Source organism: Camelus bactrianus, chromosome 1 (assembly GCF_048773025.1).
Source record: "Camelus bactrianus isolate YW-2024 breed Bactrian camel chromosome 1, ASM4877302v1, whole genome shotgun sequence".
Classification (NCBI taxonomy): domain Eukaryota; kingdom Metazoa; phylum Chordata; class Mammalia; order Artiodactyla; family Camelidae; genus Camelus; species Camelus bactrianus.
The window spans coordinates 132,507,160-132,528,761 of NC_133539.1; the positions used below are offsets into that span (position 1 = coordinate 132,507,160).

Below are 21,602 nucleotides of genomic sequence, written 5' to 3' on the forward strand. Positions count from 1 at the left end.
ACATAAATCTGTCCACAACTCTTCCCACCCCCATGTTATAAGAAACCAAGACCCAGGTTAAGCTACCTGAACACCTATGTGGAAGTGAGAAATGAGACCCTTGGGTGGGGCTTTGTGAAGATGATACTGAGAGCTTATTTAGGATGGCTTCATCTTAATTTCTTTTAAACAACACTTTCGGTGTAGTCAGATATATTAAGAACATGCCCTTTTGATGTGCAGAGGAGCTAAGACTATTATCAAATAATTTCTAGAGAGAGTGTTGTACTTGAAATCTAATTTGCATCAATCTTTGAAGATTTATGTTTCAGGAGCTTTGACTAAAGAACACCTGTCTTTATTCATTAGTGACAATTAAATGCTCAAGCAACATGTAATAGTCTGAGAAACTGCCCCCGCCCCATAGTGCTGGGTGGCTGCAGCTGTAACCGGAGTCAGCGCTTACCTTTCCCAGTATGCTTGTGCTGATCCGCTCAAAGGGGTTCGTCCAACAGTTTGTCTGTAGTCTGTTGGACATAGCCATAAAACATTGAGTTAAGGTTGCTGGAATGCATTATATTCTTATTAATAATAAGTAAGCACATATTGAGTACTTACTGTATGTTGGGAATTGTCCCTCAGCCTCACATGAATATTATTTCTCTTAAAACCTCACATATTTTCTTGTTATTCTCACTTTACAGATAAGGAGACTGAGAATTAAGTCTTCTCTCTTTGGGTGGAGCTCATTATCAATGACGGGAAGTTGTAAGGAAAAAGATATTGTTTCATCCTGAGAAAACATTTTTCTGAGAGTCAGCAGTGAAGAAGGTGGACACTGAAGAAGGTGATCATTGTTCGATTGAGACGAGCCCCGGGTTGTACGGAGTCAGCATCCCTGTCCTGGACACAGCCAGTGTAGAGCTGCGTGGTGGGTGAGGCGGCGATGCCGCGCAGGGAACGCAGATGCCGGGCCGTTGGGCTGTGCTCAGGCCCGGTGGGGCTTTCTCCTAAGGGCAGTGGACAGTCATTGACAGATTTTAAGTAGGGGAGTGGGGTGCTCTCGTAGATCACTTTTGTCTTGTAGAATGCTTAGAAACATTTAGAAGGCTCAGCAGGAGGTGATGTGATGAGTCAGATTAGGGTGGCTGCCAGGTGTAGGAGTGTAGAATTTTCAAGTGGTTTTCAGTCCCAGTTTTGTGGCTCAGTAGCCGTGTCACTTTGGATGATGCACTCAAGGAAAAGAAACAATTTATCTAATCAATAAATGCAGTGATGTACCGACCTCCCAGGACTGCTGTGGAGATCCAGTGAGATAACGTGTGCACAGTGTGCAGCATGGTACCCAGCACAGAGTCAGAGCTGAGTGCCAGTGAGTATCTGGTAGGACAGGTGTGGGTGGTGGGACTCGGTGACTGAGGAAATCTGGGCCCTGAAGGAGGGGTCCAGTCACATCTGTGAGTGATGGGCCTGAGCTTGGAGAGGCAGAGAGACCTTGCCCCCCGACCAGGGGCCCTGGGCAGGACGGCTATGGGAGGAGCACCATGAAGTCAGCTCTTTGCAGGTGGAGTTGGTGTTGCCCTTGTGACATCTAAGTGTAGTGTCACGAGCTCAAAGAGGAGGTCTGGGCCCAGGCTGTGAATTTTCCTATAATCTTAATCCCTGAGGACGCTGAGGTAGTGATCACTGAACGTGAAGACATACTTTACAGGACAAGTGAATAGTAGTATCATCTCTGTCATCAAAGCTCACGTCTCTTTATTCATCACCCACTTTGCTAATTGGGTACTTACAGAGCTCACTTCACCGACCTCCCATGGGCTCAGGCTCCACAGTAAAGAGCTGGTGAGCCTCCCTCCTTTCCAGAAGACGACACATTTTGCTGGTAGCCTTCTGTACCTCGCCAGACTTAGAATTTTAGTTTGTTGATTTAATTCTAATTTCTATTAGCCATCTCCTGACAAGAGAGACCTTTTACCTCATGGTCATATTTCAATTAGCTGTTACTGAGAATTGCTGATCTGATCCATAGAATAAGTATTATATTAACCTTGTAGAGTACTTATCATTTTTCTGTCTTTGCCCTTTAATTTTGTATGCCCTTTCTCTATCCTATTTGGGGCCTTAATTTTTTTTTATTTAAAAGATGTCTGTTTGCAGCTAAGAAAACAAAAGGAAAAATACACATGATAGCTAAACATAGAAAATATCTAGTGTGTTTTCTGTCTTGGCAATGGAGGGTTGTAGAAACTTATGAAAACCTTCATTACACAAGTTTCTTAAAATGCGGATTAAGAAATAAAACCTTCCTTCCTCATCTTTCAAGCTGCACAGCTAATTGTCAAGAAAGTGAGGGGAAATCCTCAGAAGCCAAGACAAACCAGAAAGCAGGGATTCTGGGTGATACATGAGCCTTAGAAGCCCTGGGGGGCCTGTTGGCTCCTGTACTGAGTTTCAGTTGCCTTGACAGTAGGGCAGGAGGTGAGCCCGAAGCCTCTCACACTGGGAGTTGGATGACTGATCATATGCAAGGCCAAGCCCATTCCGAGAAGCATGGTTTACTAAAGGGTGAACTAGGAAAACAAAATTCCTCAAGGCAAAACAGTAAGGAAAGTCAATTTTGTTGGAAGAGGGGAAAAATTACAAATCCAAAGTAAGGATAAAGTTTAACGCTCTTCTGGCATGAGAGTGACCACAAACTCCTGGCAGAGAAGCACAGCTACTCCTGGAATGAGAAGCTGTGGTTTGAATGAATCAGTGAGCAGCCATTCCGAAAAGGCTTCCAGAGTCTTGTGGATCAAGATACTGGACGGCAAACACCTCTCTTCCAAGGTCTTATTCAAATAACTGGAAATGTTTTAAAGGAAAGAAGCCATAATCATAGTTCTATTTATTAACATTACTATATGCTAAGAATTCAGAGGTGACTATCGAGTTGACTCCTCATGTATGGACCTTAGTTTCTCTTTGGGGAGAAAAACTGACATAGTTGGGGAGCTTGGTAGAGGGAGTTGTTAGTCTGTTGCAGTTAGCCAGGAGAGGAGATTAAGAAAGCAGTGAAGGGTGGGTGAACTTTTTAGCTGAGGACAGACAGTCTTGTTCAGTTGGCTTTTAATTGCAGGCTCAATGAGCTGTCACTGGAGGGAATAGATCTTACGGAGGATGGACTTAGCTCAGGCCTCTTTAGAATGGACACGTGAAACTGGAGAAAGACAGTCAAATCTGTGCAGACATTAAAGTTCACTTGAACATGCTCCATCCCTGAGCCAAAGATAGGACAAATATGCAGCACTTCTTAAGGACAGAGGAGTGGTTTCTAAGGTTCTCCAAGAATGAATCCCAGGGAGCCGGGATGGCCAGTTGTCAAACTGTGACTTTGCTCTTTGGACGGTGTACCCACCAAGGGTATTGGACTTTTATAGGTTTCCATTTCTCTTTAATACACGTCAGGTGATTAGGACGTGGGCACAAATATTTGACACCTTGTCGAGGCGACTTTGGTTACCTGCCTAGAAGCACGGGCACTGCTATGGCTGCGTCATACATCTTGCCGCCCATTCCGTTCCCCGGCTCAGTGATCACGGCAGAGTGGTCCCTTGTTGACCTGTCCGTCTCCTCTGTGACATCATAACCCATGAAAAGACCGGAGCATATTAACGTGGTTTTCTTAAAGTCAAAGGAACAGATCAAATATGGATTCAGATTTGTTCTTTCCTACTTCAGTAGTGCCATGGAGAAGGCAGTTTGGGCAGCTTTTTTAGGGCCCTGGAGGCTTTCTCTCTCAGCCTCTGGGCACCTTTATTGAAAACCCTTCATAGCTGTCTGGAGTGCTGTAAAACCACTCCGCCTGTTTTGCCCTGAAGAAGTGTTCAGTTTATAACTCATCTCTACTCCTTGGAAAACAACTCAATAAAAACTCAGTTGGTTTCCCACCAGCCATGGGCAGGGGTGGGGAATACCTTGTTATTATTTCATAAAATAAAAATAACAATAATAATAATAGTGTTAATAATATTAATAAATAATAATAGTAAAAGAACTCTTAAAACAGCACTGGGCACATTGGAGAGAGTCAATAAATGCTTCCTGGCTTAAGTCAAAAGTGATGACTCAGTGATTCCATGGCTGCTGTATTTGCTGAGCTAATTACTCCTTTGCTCCATTACACATTTTTTTTAACTGAAAAAGAAATACATGCAAATGGTTAAAAAAAATTCCAACAGAGCCCAAAACTACACAAGTGAAAGAAGTTTACCCTCATCCTCTGTTCTTCCAGCCCTCCCTGGAGATGCCACTGTTCACTATCCTTTGTGTGCTTTTCCAGATATGGTATGCACATTCCCAACTATGTATGTAAATTCCTTTAAAGTTTTAGTTATTTTTAACTTAAAGGGATTTAAATCCTCAACTGGCTTCTGCCCGGGAAATAGAACAGAACAAATCTGACTGCATATTAGATCCTTTCATTTGACTTTAACCCTATGCTCTGTCTCCTAGGCTTCATCTTGCTTGTAAAACAATGTTGCTTAGAGCCAGAAATATACAGGAGAGCCTATTCTGAAGGCTCTGACCTTTAAGGATATTTAACACTTTTTCATTCATAAAAAGATAACAAATTACAGAATAGAAAATAACGTTTGTTTTGTTGGAGGTTTACAGAGATTTGACCCAGGCAGATAGCTGCAAGAACAAAGGATTCTAACAACAAGGAATTCCTACACCAGGAAGATTGCAACAACCAAGCACGTAGGAAAGGAGCCTGAATTCTGACTTGGGGAGATGGTTTTCCAGGACATTATTTTGCCATCTAGGTCTACAGAAAGTTGCTATTCCATGCCCCAACACCTGGTCTCCCAACTTACTGGCCTGTCCTGCATTAAGGAGAATGAATTTGGACACAGTAACACTCCTATCTTCCTAGCAAGCTGGGCACTGGAATAGTTTGCCATCTAGGTCTACAGAGACTTGCTATTCCTTGCCCCAACACCTGGTCTCCCAAATTATTGGCCTGTCCTGCACTGAGGAGAATGAATTTGGACTCGGTAACACTCCTATCTACCTAGCAAGCAGGGCACTGGAACTGAGTGTTATGGAAACAACAGGCCAGCCAAGAAACAAGCACCACTGGGAGGGTTGGAGTACTCAGATTTATTATGCCGGCGGGCTCAGAGGGGCTTCTGCTCCGAAGTTCTGAGCAACTCCAAGACATGCACATGAGGTTTTAAAGGGTTAATTACAAGTAAGGGGTATTAGCCAATAAGGCTCAAACAACAAAAATCAAGGAATCAGTACACTGGAGCTTATCAACTTGTAATAGATCACGTTACTGACAACTGTTGAGGTTGGATTTACGAGTTAGCTTGTTAGCCCAGTAAACTGACACTAAACTTCAGATTTACGAGTTAGCCCAGCAGAATTTAGATCAGTAAACCGACATTTATCACACTTAGATTTGTGACTTAGCTTGTTAGCCCAGCTGGGCTTTTCCTTTACATGAGGATAGCTCTCCCACACCCAGGGAACTAATGTGAGCCCTTGATGGTTCCACTAGGGTGGGGTGTGGTTTACCCAGGAGGGATGGGGACTGTGCACCAACACTCAGGCAGTCTGCTCTGTCTGGGGCTCTGATCTTGTACCACCCCTCTCCCCGCCAGCCCAACATCTGGGAGAGAGGAACTAAGGCAGAGATCATGCCTGCCTGTTTCCCACAGTGTAAAAGGGGAATAGGTACTGTTCCCAAGGTAGTTCTGAGCGACAACACCTGCCGGTGCTGGTTCCCAGAGCAACAGAAAACCCAGCTCCGCGTGGGGGCAACGGGTGTGATACCCATAGGGGTTCTGCAGAAGCATCGGATGGAGGGCTGGATCAGAGAGGTAAAACATGAGCTGCGGGCCTTGAAGGGTAACAGAATGGTGCAGAGGCAGGACTGCCGCCTCCTTCGGGGTGCCCCCAGAGGTAAAGCTTTTTCTCTCCATCTCCGCTACGACCCTCCCCTCTCCAGATCCATCCCTTTTCTCTGCTCTTCCGGTCCATCTGTCTCCCTCCACTTTTCCCCTCCTCTCCTCCCCCTCCCATCTTCTCCCTCCCTCGCTGCCCCACCTTCTCTCGCAGAACCCAGAGTGGATCGCTGGCCCTCCTGCGCATGGGCAGTCGGTGCCAGCTGGACCGCGGGTTGGAAGCTCCAGCTCCGAGCCGGGGATCGGCCCCAAAGGCTTCTCAGCTCTGTCGACCGGTAGGCCTTTAGCTCCTGCCCGGGGCCGGGGCCTCTGGCTGTGGAAGTGCAAGGTGGGGGGCTCCCGGGAAGGGGTCAGGCGGCTGCGGGAGGGCGGTCGGCATGTCACAGCCCCCCAGGGCGCCAGTCTGCCTGTGTTCAGCTGAATTGCTCTGGCCAGACCCCTCTGCCCGCGCAACCTACCCCGGCGCCCCGGCCACACATGTCCATGGCCAGGTGTGCACCTGCAGCCCCTCACCCAGCCGGGCCCCCCTCAGTCCGTGGCTGGCGTCCCCTTGCCCTCTCCCGCCCGCTAGTCCTCTCCTCCCGGGCTGCCTCTCCTTGGCCGCCGGCCCGTCCCCGCCCCTGGGCGGGCTGTGTCCCGGGCGGGAGGGTTCTGCGGACCCGAACGGGGGCAGGCGGCTGGGGCTGGGGCTGGCCTCCGAGCGGGGCTGCAGCCCGCGTTTCCACCAACCCCCCACCCCCGCTTTCCCTGCCCCGCGACCCCGGGGCTGCCCTGCTCTTCCTTTCCTGCTCCCTGAGGACAAGCTCAGCGGCGTGGGCGCCGCTCCCTGGGCTGAGAGCCTCCGGCTGTAAAGCCCAGCTTCTGGTGGATTCGGGAAATTGGATCCTCAGTGCTGAGCGAGCTTCTGTCTCCTCCCTCAGTGTTTCAGCCCCAAGTAAGTACCTTGAACACTTTCAGGTGTTATGATGGCGGTGCTGGTTGATGTCACGTGTTTTTATAGTGCCAGGGATTACAGTGTTAAAAGCAGGGCTTGGTTCAGTTAAAAATGAGCTGAAGGCATGAGGCTGTGACATGCTCCTTCCTTCCCACTCCCAGTGTGAAACGTGTAACCGTCGATTTTAAAAAGATAGTTACAGTCCCTAACTAGCCCAGCCCAGCTAGGTTGCGTTAACAGGAACAGCACCACCAGAGGCGTTGGAGACCCAGGGACACTGCAGTCCTAAAGAGCTCCTGGCACAGTTTGTTTTGTTTTGGTTTTTTGTTTTTCTTAAATCGTGGGGCAGACTAGTAGTATAGAGGGAAAAATAATTGTCAAGAAATATTTTTTCATATAACAGCTTTATTGTGATATTGTTCACACACCATGAAGTCCATCCATTTAAATGTTACAATTCAGCAACTTTTAGCATATTCACAGTGGTGCAACATTTATTATTCCAGAACGTTTTCATCACATCCGAAAGACCAGTGAAAATGAGTGACATACCCACCCCTCCTCAGTGGTGTTTCTAAAGAAGTTTCATGCCTATTCCTGACCATAAAATAACTTGTTACATTCCATGAAATATCTGGTAGGAATTCTAATCAGAATTGCAATGAATCTGTGTATCAAAACAGGAAGAATTAATGTCTTTATGGCATAAATTTCTTCTACCCATGAATATATCTGGGACTGTATCTTTTCATCTCTCCAGAGCCTGGCCCATGGGAAGTCCTCACTAATTTTTGGGCTTGTGAATGATGAGATTCTATACATCGTTAGTTGCTACTGTAGCCTTTCACAGAAGAGAAAAGTAACCTCAGTGAAGCCAAGTGACTCTCTAATGGTCAGAAAGAGTGACAGCCAGTGCTGGAGTGATCCAGTGGACTTGGTGCTTGCAACCAGGATTCTCCAGCACCTACAGCTAAGGGGATTACAGAATTCTTTTTTTTTTCTTAATGGCGTTTCTTTTATTTTTACTTATTTTTTTAATTTATTTTTTATTGAAGTGTAGTCAATTTACAATTTTAGTTTCAGGTGTACAGCAGAGATTCAGTTATAAACATATGCATATGTATATACATATGTTTTAGATTGTTTTTAGTAGAACTCATTACAAGAAATTGAATATAGTTCCCTGTGCTATATAGTAGGCCCTTGTCATTTATTTTATATTTATTAACGTGTATCTGTTAATCTCCCCTTTCCTGCCTGCTAAGAACAGTTTGCTTTCTATGTCCATGAGTCCATTTGTAGCAGCACCGATTTTCCTAGTAATATATGCTCTTTAGCTGCTTTCAGTTTCAGTAATTCCATGTTATCTGTGAGCGCTTTTCTTCTGGTGGCCTTTATGTGGTTTGCACACGTGGTAATAGAGATCTGTATTTGGGAGAACTCCAGGCCTCGTGTAGTCCCTGGTACAGAGTGCCCACTGAGTTGATGCTTGAACTGGGAAAAAAAACATAGTAAATGTTGGAATTTCCACTATGGTTGAGACTTCCAGGTTTCTGTAACCTGTTTACCCCACCTTATTATTGGCTGCCCCCATACTGGGTAATTTGGTGGAAATTCATGGTATGGTGGTGTAGAGACAGGGCCTTGTATGCTTCTTCTCTTTCCGTTTTCTAACACTCATTCTCCTGGGCCTCCCAGAACCTCCCTCAGTAGTGCCTAGGGCTGGCTTGGTGCTGTGCTGAGGCAATATTTGTTAATAAGGCCCTTTCCTCATCTCTTCTGACCCTCCATTTCTTTCTCTGCACAATGAGGGCTTAGACTAGATAAGTGCTTTTCAGTTTCTTTTAAAGCCATGTTTCCTTTGAGAAACAGAAAATGCAAATCTCTCCTCCCATCCCAACACTTTAGATTTTGTTACTTCCTGCAAGGAGTCACATAGCTCTTTGTGGAAAATTGATGTGATTGTGATTCCAGGTGGCACAGAAAATACTCTTCAGAGATTTATTGCAGGGAGAGGGCAGAAAAGGGGCAGTATGTCAAACTTTCTAGTGTGAGCACTGGAGCAGGGGCTTGGATTTAAATATGGTGTCTGTCGTGGCCTCTCTTTTATCTTGCACAATATGACAAATCTCTCTACCTCAGTTTCTTAATGTGTCAAGTTGGGGTGATAATATTTTAAGGCTTTTGTGAAACATACACATAATCTATTTGTGTCTCAGTAGAAACAACACCTGCAAGGGATTCAGGGATTTAAAAAAAAAAAAAATTCTTGCCCATAGCACTATGTCGCTGTGTATTTTAAATTACCTGGATTGTTATGGTTGAGTCTAAAGTCCATCGTGGGTCAGGTGGCCCATAGTTCTCTATGCCCCAGATTGCCCCCTCCTCCCCAGTCCTCTTCCTCAGTCCAGGATGAAGTTCCCTACTAGATTTACACAGAGGTTTTGTGGAAATGGCTTTTCATTTTATTGTTTCACCAAGAAGGGCTGCCATCATGATCTCTGTGGTCAGATTTTGAAGGGCTGCCATCTTGCTGTCTAGTCAGGTGAAGGCTATGCAATTGGGAGTTTCTATTTAATAAAAAGGAAAAAATTACAAATAGAAAATTAGAACAAGGGTGGTGACAGGGGCTCTTTGAAGTGAGCACCATTAGCTTTGTTAGCTTCAGGTGCAGTGGTCTCTTGCCACGAGGACCCATCCTCTTGCTCTGAAGTTGGAGGGACCAGTGGGTTCAGTGGGAATTTTAACTGAGTGTATATCATGTGCTGGGCATTGTCCTATTTTTTCTATGTGTTCCTTTTTTGAGACACTGATCACATTTCACTTCAATAGCTTCTTTAAAAAAGTAGAAATTTTATTTTGAGATATAATGTAGATTCCCATGTAGTTGTAAGAGATAGTATGGAGAGGGCCTATGGACCCTTTTCCCAGTTTTCCTTAATGGTTCCATCTTGCAAAGTTGGGTTACGATTCATTACTGACTCACTAACATTTTGAGGTTTGTGTTATTGCCATCATTTCTATTCACGATTAAACTGGGGCTTAGAGAAGCACACACGCCTGACCAGGTCACCCACATGGTTATTGTAGAGACGGGTGAAACGTGGGCTTGGGATTTCCAAGCAGTACCATTATGATGGTCTGTGGCAGGGAGCAGCATTCATTTTGCTTCTTTATTCATTCATTCAACAAACATTTATTGAGTAACCTCTGTGGGTCAGATGCTTTCATAGTGTATTCTGATTCTTCAGCAGTACTGAAAATCAGGTAATATTTACTTTTTTTTAAATCTGAGAAAATTAGCTCTGAGAGGTTATTACCCCCCTGAAGGAATTATAGCTCATAAAGGAGGGATAGTAAATTTGTAGTCACCCCTTTTTATGCAGGTGGTACCCTAGGCATTTTACATTTGCAAACTTCCGTAATCCAGATATATTCTTGTAAGGCAAGGATTTTTTTTTTTAATTGAAGTATAGTCAAGTTTACAATGTTGTGTCAATTGAAAGGTGTTTTTTGAATTTTGAATTAAAAAGTATTTTTTGAGGAGGGTAATTAGGTTTACTTATTTGTTTCATTTATTAAAATGAGGTACTGGGACCTCGTACATGATAAGCATGTTCTCTACCACTGAACTGTACCCTCCTCCCCAAGGCAAGTTTTCTTATTCATTATTCTGCAGCTTAGGGTTACAAATAAATTGGAATTGAAATCCAGATCTTTTGTTCCTACTGTTGTCCTTTTCTTTATATTCTGCTGAAGGGGGTTGCGGAAAGCAGGTCCTTTTTTCATTTCTTTATTCAGCATTTTTGAGCAGTGACTTTGCATCAGGGCCTTGCTAGGTGCTTTGAAACAGAAAACAAGAAATGACGCTTCTCTGCAGGGGCAGGAATCCTAGACCTAAAGCTGGGTAAAGTGATCCGAGCTAGGGTAGCCATGTGCAGGCTCTGAAGGACAAACTGTACCCCTGGATTTGCTGGCGCTTCCCCTGCCTTCTGGCTGGTACACACCAGGTCACCGCAACCCAGAGGCGCCCACAGCCCACAGCACAATATTTACATCGATCTCCTCTCCCCTCTCGGCAGGGCCTGCAACATGAGCATCCCTGACTACGTGCAGTGTGCTGAGGACAATGAGACTCTTCCCGTGGTGGTCAAACCAGTGGGGATCATCTCAGAGGAGAATTTCTTTTGCATCTATAAGCGAATATCCTTGGTGAGCCAGATCAGACCGTGCAGCTCCCAGGGCGCAATCTGTATGCACTACAGGCACCACTATGCGCCCAAGAATGGATGTAGCGTCTTCCAGACCCACCGCATGGTTGTGGGCCTTGTCACCATTACCGACTGCCTCTCGGCCAAGGCCTTCGAGAAGCTCCACGTGCAGAGGAGCTGTATGGCATCACGCTGAATGACTCTCAGCTCTTTGTCTTTGTGCTGCATGGGGAGGTAAGCCAAACAGCCGCGCACCGACGTGGCCTTCAATCTACGAGGACTGCAGGGTGGTGGAGAAGAGGATCGAGGACTTCACTGAGTCACTCTTCATCTTGCTCAAGTCCAAGTGGCTGGATGGGGCCCCTGACAAGTCTGGGGACAAGATCCCACTCCTCTGCATGCCGTTTCAGAAGGAGGACTTCATGGGAGTGGACCCAGACAGCAGGTAAGTTTACCTGGAGGCCAGTCCACCCTGGCTGTGTGCCGGGTTTCTTCTCTCCATCCAGAAAGGGATCAGCACGGAATAGGACTGTCTTGTATCCAAGGGGGGAGGGAGGTGCAGCCCGCCGGTTTACAGACATTTAAAAGTGAATCCGCCTTTGTTTCAGAGAGATCCTTTTAGTGATAGTGTTAGAGCACTTACTCCTGCTTTTCAGCCAGGACCCTGGTGAGACCCCTGGAGTTGCTGTTCAATAGAGTAGCCACAGCCACTGATGCTAGGAGCACTGGGGAGGAGGCTGGTCTGAGCTGAGATGTGCTGTAGTTCAAATGCACATGAGACGCTGAGGCTTGTCTACTAAAAGCATATAAACTATCTTGTTACTTTCTCTATTGATTACATGTCAAAATGATAGTATTTTACATACAGTAGCTTATGTAAGATATGTTCTTAAAATCAGTTTCTAGTACTTGTTTTTTGTTTGTTGGTTTGTTTCTTTGTTTACCGTTTTAAATGTGGCAACTGGGAAACTTTCTTTACATGGCTCTCATTTCATTTCTGTTGGGCAGCGTTTCCTGGGACAGTCTCATTCCTTTGCTTATAGATGAGATGCTGAATCCCGAGAGGCAGAACGAGGCGCTGGTTGAGCTGGCTTGGAGCCAGTGTCTCCTGCCTCCCAGGCTCAGCACCTGTTCGGCTCAGGCCCTCTTTTCCTGCCCGACAGGCAGCATGCCATGTTAGGACATCAGAAACACCGCCAGGGACCTCCGAATGAACTCCTTATGCAGGGAAAGGCGTATCACGGAGTATGGGAAAGAGCAGAGAAATGTTCATCCTCACTTTGTCCCTGTGATTAAGTCAACGGCCCCACTTTGCCTCGGAATTACAGACGAGCTCTTCTGGGCTGCCTAACCCCCCAACTTCTGCTCTGTTTCCCCGTGTATCTATTGTGCTGTCCCTCGGGCAGAAGAGGGTGAGATGCCTTTGCCGAGAGGTGGTCCCCCTTTGCTGGGGAGAGTGAGGGAATCTGTGTACCCCCGGCCTACGGCCTCGGTCCTTGAGTCTGGAGAGGGCTCATGGCGGTCCCACAGGTGATGGTCGGAAGACCTGGCACGTGCTGCCCTGCCCGCTGTGGAGGCGGTGCTCTGTGATACTTGAACTTAATTAAGATCAGATTCTAGTTTCTGGTTGTTGGTAAGTTGGAGGAGAAGATGCCAGAGAATTGATAAAAAGAATATCCAGAACAGCCCTGTGAGTGACAGGCAAGAGGACTCGAGTCCCACCTACGTGAGGTGCCTAGCGCGCTCTGGATGAATTTCCTGTTCCTCCGGGACATGCTTAAGGAAGGGGCAAGGCATGTCGTGGCCATGATCTGTTCTTGTCCTCACAGGGCCCTGTGATCTACATGCCCGCGCTCCCCATCTGTTCCTTGGAGATGAGGTGTCAGGTTTAGGAGCCTGGGCACTGCTGAGGGCACAGCTGCCAGCACCGTGCTACACCGAGGCTGGCTCCGTTCACCCCACATGTCACCTCCTGCTGATCCACCAGGCGTCAGTCAAGGTAGGTGCATCGGTGCAACATAAGCAGGGACCACCTTCTCCCCCTGGACAGAAAGGTGGTTGAGCAGTGGAAGCCTGGAGCCCTGCCCCAGCCCCCTGGCCAGTGCCTCCTCTTTTGTCACAGGAGGCACTGGTGACATATTTGCTCAGCAACTGCTTGGCTCTGAGTCTGCGGACCCACCAGAGAATTCCTGCTTGTTTTTGCTTTTTGAAGTCTGCCCTTGGGATTTGGAGGAGTAGCTGGATATGTGCTTAGCACATAGTGGTTGACACAGTCACCATTGTTTACCCAGAACCTCGTGTACCAGGCATGGCTCCCGGCATCAAAATATAGCAGCGCATTAAACCTCCCTCCTGGTGCGTCTGTCTGTTTTGGTACCGTAAGGTCTCAGCCAGCATCTTAACGTCAGTGAGAAAACGCAGCCAGTGAGCTGGGGTCAAGCACGTTCTCCTCCAGTCACTTTTACTCCATTGTTGCTTTTACTATTCCTCAGACATTAATTTTTTAAACAATGCTTTGGTGCAGGAACAGAGCCTAATTCTCTCCTGCTACTCTTGGTGGAAGTGCGTAAAACTGTCCAGCCTGAAATGTGACCACATTTTGTAGCTTAACACCTGCCTAGACCCATGTATGTGGAGTTTTGGTTAGGGGCGCTGACCACGTTGGGGTCCCCCGTCAGCGCCGCTCCCCTCAGTCCCCTGCTCTCCCTGGAGCAGGAGTTGAGGGTGGGTCTCACCATCCCCGCGTTCCTGGCCTCACACACTCACGTAAATTCTTGTACGTGCTGTCAAAGTCATTTTTGTTCTTGTGTGTTTCTAATTTTCTCTTGTTCCTCTTTTCCTTTTTCTTTATTCCTTTTTCTCTTGTACTGCCCTGTGAGCATGTTGTTGCGTCTGAAAATGTGGGCTGTGCACACCCTGCATTGGAAATAGCTAGATCGCCCTCCGTGCTGTCTCCATCGCTTTAAAAAGAAAAAACTTAACAGCTGCCTTAATCCATGTATTATGCTTGTCATCTTTTTATTTTCTAATTTTTTTTAGCACATCACCCACTGGTGTTTGATACCTCTTAAAATCCTTGCTTTAAGAAACCAGTTTGGTCCTCCTTATATTTGGTGACAAATGTGCCCTTATTAAATTTGTTTGATTGTTTTGAAGAAGTGAGTTGCGAATTTATTTAGGCGGCTGCTGAGGGATGTTTTTCATGGAGTATTTAAAATTGTAAAGTCAAATTCTTCAGCATCTTGCTACATTCCTTCTTTTACACAAACGTTCTTGGCACTCGGTTCCTGGCTGTCGCTGTGTGACGTGCGTGACGGCGCTGCCTGGCCGGCGGTCACTGGTGAGGAAGTGGCAGGCTCGGGGGTGAGCAGCTGTTGGAGGAAGCTGTCACCGTTTTGTTATTTAATTTTTTTTTTTTTTTTGCATTTTACTTCCCTTGCCATTTACTTTACTTTGCCTTCACAAAGAGGCAGAATTTGGTCTAAAATCCATGACACTCTTTTGTTCCCTTTACGAGGCTGGTTTATCTGAGTATCAGGACAACATGTCCTTCTCCTAAGTAGCTGGCTCACCAGGATCTGGTGGACATAGGGACTGCTAAAGGGAACCGTAGCTTCCACCCTGCTCCAGCCAGTGGGCATTCAGAGCCAGGTCTGTGGTTTGTATCAGCAGCCGTGCAGGTCTCCCTGCACCGGCCTTTACTTTTAACCCATGTTGGCAGTAAATAGCTGACTCCGTGTCTGTTGAAGCTGACGTCCACCACTGTCGGCCTTGTCGTTAGTTTGCGGTAGTGAATCTCCAACACCCCAGTCAAATGTGAAGGAAGATGCTTTGGCCGACCTAGGACCTTGGATTCTCACCCCAACCATGGTTCATCTCACCCGGTGAATGTGTTTGGCCACCACCATCATGCTGACCATGAGGCCTTGATTCTCCTTTCATGCTCTGGTCCAAATGTGGACACTTCATTTTTCACTGAATTTGTCTCGCTTCAGACAGGAGAGAATATCTGAAGGAGTCCATCATATTGTGGGTGGGGAACAGATCAGAAGTAAATGTCGCAAGTAGAAGGAGTCTAGTCTGTCCGGCTTGGCAAATGCAGGCTGCGATCTGTGATGGCCGGGCTATGCCCTGGACACAGGCCTTTCCCGTGGCTCCTGAGAGCCCAGGGGTCGGAGTGAGAACATCCTGGCCTGGGTTCCTCCATCCTCGTCTGCTTACTGACAACTGTGTCTGCTAATTAGGAGCTCCCCCACACCTAGGGCCCTTCAAAACTCAGACCATGAGAGAACCTTGCGTCCCTTCTCCTGGGCCTCCTTTGTGAGAATACAGTGCCTTCTGAGGTGACCAGTGGCAGGAGATGCCTCCCCCTCCAGGGAGCACCCTTTGGAGGACTGTGACTCAGTGCACCATGCTGTGAGCTTGTGGGGTTCCGGCCGTGGTCCCTGCAGAACCAGACTAGAGATGGGCTTAGTGACAGATGTAACAGGACTGATTCCAGGGCAGGGCTTGGGGGAGGAAACAGTGGAAATTGAATGTGACCTCAAACATATAGGTGGGTTCTGGGGCTGTTACTAAAATGGGGAGCATGGGAGGTACCTGCCAGGAATCGAATTCCAGAGTAAATGGCGGACATGAGGCATTTTTAAGATGCCATTTGTCATCCAAGTTAGGACTTCAAAGAGGCACTCGGTTCTATGGCCCTGGGGCTCAGGTGAAGGAGCCGGACTAGAGATACACGTTGGGAGTCATCATTATTAGCTGGTATTCACAGACGCGCATGTGAATTAGATCATCTTGAGAGCTGCAGACTGAGGCTGAGGGGGGGCAGGGCTGTGCCTTGGTTGGAGGAAAGCCCAGACCATGCAGCTTTCGTGTGTCAGTCTGCGGCGTTTGTGATTTTCAGACTAATGCCATTTATCCTTAAGGGGCCGGGGGTTGGGCAGGGCCAGCCTGGAAGAAATCTGATAGGAGGGTCGAGGCCACGTGTGTGTCTTGGGAAGATGCAGATTCTGCAGGGTCCGGGAGGGTAGACTTCTAAGAAGCTGGAGTTGGAGTGGGGAGAAAGTAGTCACACTCACCTGAGAGGGAGGGAGGGCGTCCTTGGGGGTCGCCACCCTACTGGACTCGCTTTCCAATGAACAGAAGGCAATCAGACAGAGGATCTGAGGTGAGAAGGGATGGGCACTGGGAGGGGAGCCAACCTGGAGAATGGTGCGTGCAAAGTTCTGGAATAGTCTCCCTGAAAAATTGAGTTAAAAATACCCAGACTCTTAAGAACATTGATAGTGACTGGGGAGGAGGCAGTTGTTTTTCTGGCCTCCTAAGGGTAATGCATTTATTCAGGGATACACAGAATATTCGGGCAGAATTTTCCAGGGGTTTGATCCTTACCAGGGGGAACAGTGCAAGTTTAAAGGGGGAGAAGGGCAGCGGAGGGAAGCTAGTCAGGCCCCGTGTCAGGTACCAGTCGGCAGCCCTACTTGCGTGTTGCATTCTCATCCATGCCTCCCAGGTGGTCGATGGCAGCTCCCTTTTGCGGATTGGGAAGCCTTCTCAGAGGGGTTAAGGAATTGGTCCGTTTAGCGGCTAGTCAATGCTGTAGCAGGATTCAAGCAGGGCCTTGTCAGACTTCAAGGGCATGTTCTCTCTACTAATTCGGTACCTCTCTGTTGTACCTGGATTAGTGAATTGGGTCCGTTTTGGAGCCTTTCACAAAAAATACGATTTAAGTGTCTCAGGACAGTTTCACAAAGCTCAGTGTTCTTTGATGTTTCAGAAGAACCGCAGTGCTTTTCGCTCCACAGAGGTAAGGTCTTACTCCTTGCCGATGACGTGGTTGCAAATGACGTACAGTTGCAAAACCAGACTTAGCAGCTTCTGAAAGGAAACTCTCCAGTTCTCCCTTGATCGGCTTTCTTCCACGGGATGTAACTGCTGCAGCATAGGCCTGAGCTTTCCATATGGAGTGAGGGTTTGATAACCAAAGTTAGCATAAAACGGTCAGATGAAGAAAATCGACGTTGACAATTTATTTTTGGGTTACATTAGTGAAGATATTCTATCAGTTAATGACCCATATATCGAATGAAATTGAGTACAGAACATTGCAATTCTTACTTTCTATTTAGAGTTCTCTTACAGAGTAAGGTTGCCTGCTTTGGAACATCAGATCCACCACCACGGCACCTATCAGTGTGTTGGTGTGATTGCATTTACGCAGTGAATGTAATCTGGGCTTCCTCAGCCCCAAACACTCCAGTGCAGAATCAAGGGCTGTAGCCATCTCTTAGTCACGCAAATACTTCTAAAATTATATGATGCCAGAAAAGAAAGAAGAGGGAGAGAGAGATTGCCTTTATCAAAGTTCCTTTATATTCTAACTGCAAACTGTTGTTGAACAGCTCTGATTTCCTTTGGATATGAATATATACATTTCTTTGCATGTAACCCGGGATTTGGACTAGAACACCAAGCTCTTGCTGTCCACAAGCCACAAAAATAGTAGCCAAATTGCACAGGTGTGAAATAGTTTATACTTTTTTCTGAGAAAGAATCCTTGAATTTGGGACTTGGGCTGTGATTTTTGCTTTTTGCTTCCCCCACCCCTCTTGTAATCTCTCACTCCTTTCCACGTGGCCCCCAAGTGTTCGTGGTTTCAAAGGAGTGGGCAAACACCCAGTTGGTAACCATGTACTGTTGCTATAGATGGAGCCCTGCCAAGACCTAAAGGACATTATCAGAAAGGACTTCCTGGAAGAAATGGGCTCTACGTTCAATCGTGAGGACAGAGTAAGTGTCAGCCAGGAGAAGCAGTCAAGAGTGTGGCTCAGGAGGCAGGTGCAGCTCGGGCAGAGGCCTGGAGGATTGTGGGGTGGGGACCTGGGGAGAGTGTCCTGTGTGGTCCAGGGTGGAGTGTTCCCCTGCTTGGGAGGACCATGGAGAGAGCCTGGGGTGAAGGGCTTTGGAAGACGTTGGGTTTTATTTGAACAGACACTGGAGGCAGTGAAGGGTGTCAGCAGGAAGTGACCCTCAGGAAAGGTACTTCTGGTTTTGCTTCTGATATTCTACAGACAGAAGGGTCGGGACGGGCGAGAGCAGGTCTGTCTGTCCCTTTGAGACCCACCCCGTCATTCATTTATTCATAACACGCGCACTTCTGTGTATCTAGGGGAGAGTGGGTGGACCCACATTAGTAAGCAAAATGTATTTGCTTCTTGTGAGCTTAGCAGTGTCAGAAGTTGACTTAGCCTAGAATGTTCTAGGAATAGAGGAACAAGTTGCGGAGGTTGGAGGGAGGGAAGTCTTCCTTGGGAAACAATCAAAATGAGCCTGGAGGTAAGTGGGAAGTAGGAGCAGGACAGGGGGTCCCTGAGGTCACTGGGGACCTGGGAACTGGGGTGAGGCTGGGTGAGCAGTGTTGGGGGCGGGGCTAGAATTCCACCAGGGAGCCTCTGAAGGGTTTGAAGTGGGGTGATGTAATCAACTTTGTGATTTGGGAAGGCTGCCGTTGCTCTGTGTGTGTGTGTGTGTGTGTGTGTAGCAGGGAAGAAGGGGAGGGTGCCACCAACTGGGGGGGCCACTAAAACACCATTCACAGGCTGGGAGAGGGGCGTCTGGGCTGCTTGGGGACGGCTGGGGCAGTGTGGATGCCGGATTTCCTTATGGGGAGGGCTTGTTATCGGGGTCGCCCGAGAGGCGACTTTTGGCTGGAAGAAAAGAGATGGAGGCTGCCAGGTGGACTTTCCTCTTCTCTCCTTCCCTTCCTTGTGTGATGATCTTAGCTCAGCCAACTTTTGGAACAGAAGAGCTAAGTTCCAGGGTAGCCCAGGACTTTGTTGAGCTGGTTCGAGTGAGATCTGATAGGATTTAGATTTCTGTTCAGATCTGCATGTTCACTTAGCTAGAAACCTCCCGTCATTTCGATTTCCATGGGGTATTTATTCTTGATAAAGATTGCTTTCTTGGTGAGAGGAAATTTAATACAGCTGTTGTCTTTCTCAAAAAAAATCATATCTTTAAAGAAATTTAATATTCCAAAGAATAGCAAAATTTAAAAATTATAAAGTAAGGCTTTGGTGTAGTTTCTTTGGTTTCTGAGCTAATGTGGAGTTAGAGCCTTTGCATTACTTAATAGCACATCCTTAGTGAGCTGTTAGTGAGCACCCCAGGCCCCACCTCTCAAAACACCATTAAAGTTTGCTCTGAAATAGTGAGGTCATAAAGGTCTTGTTTGCAGAATTCAAACAGTGTGTTTATATTATGCAGCATAGCTCCATTTATAAAATAATAATAGGTTCAAAATTAAGAAAGTGGAAGATAATTGATTTTTTTAAAGCTGAAACATAAACTTTCTTGTGCTAATGTTGCAACTGGAAATTTTGAAAAGAAAAATCCTACTGTAATATCATCTAAGTGGAATACATATATGACTTCCACATTTGAAAAGTAACGGCGCAGTGGTTTTAGAAGTCAGGAGCATTCCAACTCAGATACTGGCATTGATGGTTGCTGGTTTTCAATGGAAGAGCCTAAATTTGCCTTCTTAGCATTTTTTTTTCTTTGTAGTGAGAGGGCTGAGTAGTGCTTTGCCAGCATGAGTTTGGGGCAATTTGAGGGCAGATGTCGTGTAGCAGCAGTGAGATATTTCCATGCGTTTAATTTTCCGGACAACACCAGGGCACATGTGGGGTTTGTGCATGCAGGCTGGGATGCTGCAGGACTCCCTAATCCATCACCGTTATGTCCTGGAGCTGCTCCGGTTAGTGAATAATTTTCTGTGCCTTGGATGTAAAGTGGTCTGATGCAAATGATCAGATATGTAGTTAAAGTGCTATTACTTGAAATAAGAGAAACCTAGAAATATGGCTCTAACAATACAGGATGAGGGAGGAGAATTGGCTGAGCTGCGTGCAGTGGGGAGTCTTCTCAGGTAACTCCCACGCCGTGATTCCTGCCAATATCCGCCCCAGCCCTGCACGGTTGTCCTGCCGAAGCAAGCATGCACTTTGCTCAGAAACGCACTGAATTTCCTTGCGCCTCTGTTTGTTGGCTTTTTTTTTGAAAGCACATCTTGCCCTTTGCTTAAATGCCATCCCTGCAAGTCGCCTCATACACTCATCCTTCTGGACCTCGTCCATACATAGCTGCTGAATGGATGAACAGAATGTAGAATCTCCATTTAGTGAAACATTATTCAGACGTAAGAGTGAATAAAAAAGAAAAAGAGGAAAATGAAAAAGGCCACCTCTTCTGGGAAGTCCACTCTGACTGCTCAACCCGCCCTTTTATCTTTGAAACACAATCACTTATGCTCCACTCTACTCTTTTTGATAGTACTTACAACCCTCTAATAAACTTTAACGTTTTCAAAAAAAAAAAAGAGATGCTGATACCACTTCAACATGGACGAGCCTTGACAAGAGCATGTTAAGTGAAAGGAAGCAGACACACACGGCCACATATTGTTGACTTCAGTGATCTGAAATGCCCAGAATAGGCACATGCAGAGGCGGAGAGCAGGTGATGGTTGCAAAGGGCTAGGTGGAGGGGGGTTAGGGAGTGACTGCTAGTGACAGGGGGATTCTTTTGGGGTGATGAAGTGTTCTGGAAATAGATGGTGATGAGGGCTGCACAACCGTGAGTGTGCAGAAGACTGCTGAGCTCTGTCTCTGGGAGTGCCTGTGGTTGGGGGCGGCTTTATTTTCTTCTCACCCTGCACTCTGAAGAGACATCTTGTGCAGTGGCCTTTCTACTAGTGTGAGTGGTGGGAATCAGAGACTTTGCAGAGTCTTGTTTTTTTACCCCCCCTGCTGAGTGTAGGCAAAATAAATTTAAGCCTGAGAAAGTGTTCCATCTGCAGTAATGTATTTCAGTTTTGCATGGAGTAAAAATCTTGAGAGCTTTTTAATTGTTGAGGACAGTCTGTGGGGGGAAATAGCCCGTGAAGCCTTGGGGAGACCTGGAAAAACCACGCTTCCCTCCCTGACACGGGTGGAGTATTCACCCCAGTTCAGGCAGTGAAGGGCCCAGACCCGTGAGCGGAGTTGACAATCGTGAATATTTACGTGTATCCGCTGCTTCATCTTGGATATTAATTTCAAGCTGAGTCAGTTTGTGGCGGCAGCCTCATCCTACATCAGGAATTTATAGTATCTGCTCTTAAAGGTGTAGACCTGACAGAGTTTATTATTTAACAGTCTCCCTTGAATTGATATCTCAGATTCCTTTGTCAAAAGCAAAACAGCAGAAATACAGACGTCCTTTAATGCCAATATGACCTGGAAAGGATTTAGTCTCTGTGCCTCAGTGGCCTTATCTGCGGTTGGGGATGATGATAACAGTGTTTCCCTCAGAGGGGCTGGTGAAGGGAGAGTGAGGATCACAAAGGGAGGACTTACAGGAGATGCTCATGAATGACTGAATTTAGTGCTCTCAGCCTGGTGAGGCCTCAGGGGCAGAGATGTCAGAACAGAGCATTCCTATCCAGAGCAAGATCCGTGTTGGCAGCTGTTGTGATCA

General features: G+C 46.8%; 1 protein-coding gene across 50 annotated transcripts in view; it reads left to right on the forward strand.

Moving 5' to 3' along the window:
- Positions 1-21,602, forward strand: part of LOC141578987 (uncharacterized) — a 196,294-nt gene that overhangs the window by 79,606 nt on the left and 95,086 nt on the right. For 46 of the 50 annotated variants that reach the window (XM_074373133.1, XM_074373137.1, XM_074373213.1 and 43 more), the window contains 3 exons: positions 684-6,870; positions 10,953-11,526; positions 12,911-13,080. The gene's annotated coding sequence lies outside the window, so the exon portion shown is untranslated. The remainder of the gene's footprint in view (positions 1-683; positions 6,871-10,952; positions 11,527-12,910; positions 13,081-21,602) is intronic. The other 4 variants (XM_074373111.1, XM_074373084.1, XM_074373116.1 and 1 more) reach the window with 4 other exon arrangements.